The sequence below is a fragment of the Hippopotamus amphibius genome, chromosome X (assembly GCF_030028045.1).
Source record: "Hippopotamus amphibius kiboko isolate mHipAmp2 chromosome X, mHipAmp2.hap2, whole genome shotgun sequence".
Lineage (NCBI taxonomy): Eukaryota > Metazoa > Chordata > Mammalia > Artiodactyla > Hippopotamidae > Hippopotamus > Hippopotamus amphibius.
The window spans coordinates 123,553,664-123,556,583 of record NC_080203.1 but is presented as its reverse complement, the minus strand read 5'-3'; the positions used below and the strand labels follow the sequence as shown (position 1 = coordinate 123,556,583).

General features: G+C 37.3%; 1 non-coding gene across 1 annotated transcript; it reads right to left on the bottom strand.

The window, feature by feature from the left end:
• Nucleotides 1-1,496: 1,496 nt before the first annotated feature.
• Nucleotides 1,497-1,603, bottom strand: LOC130842827 (U6 spliceosomal RNA). Its single transcript, XR_009050599.1, has one exon. It is a non-coding gene; the product is annotated as a U6 spliceosomal RNA (small nuclear RNA).
• Nucleotides 1,604-2,920: the final 1,317 nt, after the last annotated feature.

Here is a 2,920-nt window from a genome sequence, read left to right as displayed (position 1 = left end):
AAGAGACATTTACACTTATAAAGGAAATTTCCATTTGTAAGGGTGTCTCCTTCTCTGTACTGGGAACAGAAAGATGACTCCAAGTCTCTAGAAACTCATTGATGGAGAAGGCAGGGACTTAAATCTGTGTACAGCCTTATCCCTGTTTACTGTGCTTTGCCTGATAATCTCCCAAAACTGGCCTCCCTACCCCCACCATCTTTTGTCTTTAGTTGGAGATGGTATTTAAGGTGGTGACTTGGGCCATTTTGAGAGTTACTCAGTTTTCATGGGTCTTTCCCACATATACAGGAGGTATACTTGTTATAAAACTTCTGTTTGTTTTTCTCCTGTTAATCTGTCTTTTATTATGGGGCAAGCGGTCTCAGCCAAGAACCTGGAAGGCTAGAAGGAAAATTGTTTTTCCTCCAAGCATGGAGTCCTTTTTTTTTTTTTTTTTTTGTAAATTGAAATAGTTGATTTATAATATTGTGTTAGTTTCAGGTATAGAGCATAGTGATTCAGGTTTTCTGCAGATTACATTCCATTATAGGTTATTACAAGATATTGGATATAATTCCCTGTGCTCTACAGTAAATCCTTGTTGCTTATCTATTTTATGTATAGTAGTTTGTATCTGATAATCCCATACTAAGTATGGAGTCCTTCTAAGCATAGGCATCTGTCTGCACAGTTCTACAAATTATTATAGAAACCGGAATAATCGAGGAATGATCTGAATAGACTTTGATAAAACTCGTGGTTACAAGACTGTGAACAAAGACCAGCATTGTGTAGAATGATTTGTGAATATTTAACAGGGTTCTCAGACAGATAAAAGCACATCAAATACCTTCAGAGGTGGGCCATAAGGCTGTAGTGAAATAAATGTAACAATAAAAACACTTTGAAATTGTAAAAACAGGCTATATTTTTACATCATTTTGTAGTTTATTGTATTCACATGTGCTATTTAATTCTCATAGCAAGGTGAAATAGGAAAGAAGAAATAAGTTGCCCAAGAGTAACTAACTGCTTGCAGAACCAGGACTTATATAGATCTCTTTACTTTATAGAGCAGGGGTAGACAAGCTATAGTTGTGGACCAGATCCAGCCTGCTGCCTGTTTTTATAAATGAAGTTTTATTGGAACATGGCTGTGCTCATGTATCTAAGTATTATCTGTGGCTGCTTTCACATTACAAAGGCAGAGTTGGAGAGTTGTGATAGAAACTATGTGCCCACAAAGCCTAAAATATGTATTTTCTGTCCCTTTACAGAAAAAGTTTGCTGATTGCTGTCATAGAGAACTATACCATAACTAAAATGTGGGAATCTAGACTGGGCAAATTGCTTCTTTATCCCATAAGTTGTGCTTTTGCATTCACGCTGAATATACTTTTTGTTTCTGAGTACTTTATAATCAGCAGCTGCCTATTGATGGACATTTAAGTTTGTACCAATTTTTTTGATTGTAAATGATGCTATAGTAACTATTCCTTTTTTTTTTTTTTTTTGTAAATATGGAACACTTCACGAATTTGTGTGTCATCCTTGTGCAGGGGCCATGCTAATCTTCTGTGTATCGTTCCAATTTTAGTATATGTGCTGCTGAAGAGAGCACTATAGTAACTATTCTTAAACAGTAACTTTTAACACTTGTTAGTTTCTTTTTTTTCCAGCTTTTTTTTTATTTACTATAGTCGATTTACAATGTTAGTTTCAGTTGTACAAAAGTGATTCAGTTATACACACACACACACATGAACATGATATATATTTTTTTAGGCTCTTTATTGGAATATAATTGCTTTACACTCTTGTACCAGTTTTTGAGGTACACCAAAGTGAATCAGCTGTATTTATATATATATCCCCATATCCCCTCCCTCCCGCAACTCCCTCCCTGTCCTGGCCCTCTAAAGCATCACCCATCATCGAGTTGATCTCCCTTTGTCATACAGCAACTTCCCACTGGCTATCTATTTCACAGTTGGTAGTGTATCTATGTCTATGCTACTCCCTCACTTCATCTCAGCTTCCCTTCGCCCCCCATCCCCCATCCTAGCCCCGTGTCCTCAAGTCCATTCTCTACATCTGCATCTCCACTCTTGCCCTGTCACTAGGTTCATCAGTACCATTTCTTCAGATTCCATATATATGAGTTAGCTTACAGTATTTGTTTTTCTCTTTCTGGCTTACTTGCCTCTGTATGACAGTCTCTAGGTCTATCCACCTCATACATATAGTTCAATTTCGTTCCTTTTTATGGCTGAGTAATACTCCATTGTATACATGTGCCACATCTTCTTTATCCATTCATCTGTTGATGGACATTTAGCTTGCTTCCATGTCCTGGCTATTGTAAATAGTGCTGCAATGAACATTACGGTACATGTTTCTTTTCAGATTATGGTTTTCTCTGGGTATATGCCCAGGAGTGGGATTACTCATTCATATGGTAGTTACATTTCTAGTGTTTTAAGGAACCTCCAAACTGTTTTTCATAGTGGCTGTACCAGCTTACATTCCCACCAACAGTGCAGGAGAGTTCCATTTTCTCCACACCCTCTCCAACATTTATTGTTTCTAGATTTTTGATGATGGCCATTCTGACTGGAGTGAGGTGATACCTCATTGTGGCTTTGACTTGCATTTCTCTAATGATTAGTGATGTTGAGCATCTTTTCATCTGTTTGTTAGCCATCTGCATGTCTTTTTTGGAGGAATGTCTATTAAGGTCTTCTGCCCATTTGTGGATTGGGTTATTTGCTTTTTTGGTATTAAGTTGCATGAGCTGCTTGTATATTTTGGAGATTAATCCTTTGTCCGTTGCTTCGTTGGCAAGTATTTTCTCCCATTCTGAGGGTTGCCTTCTTGTCTTGTTTATGGTTTCTTTCGCTGTGCAAAGGCTTTTAAGTTTCATTAGGTCCTATTTGTT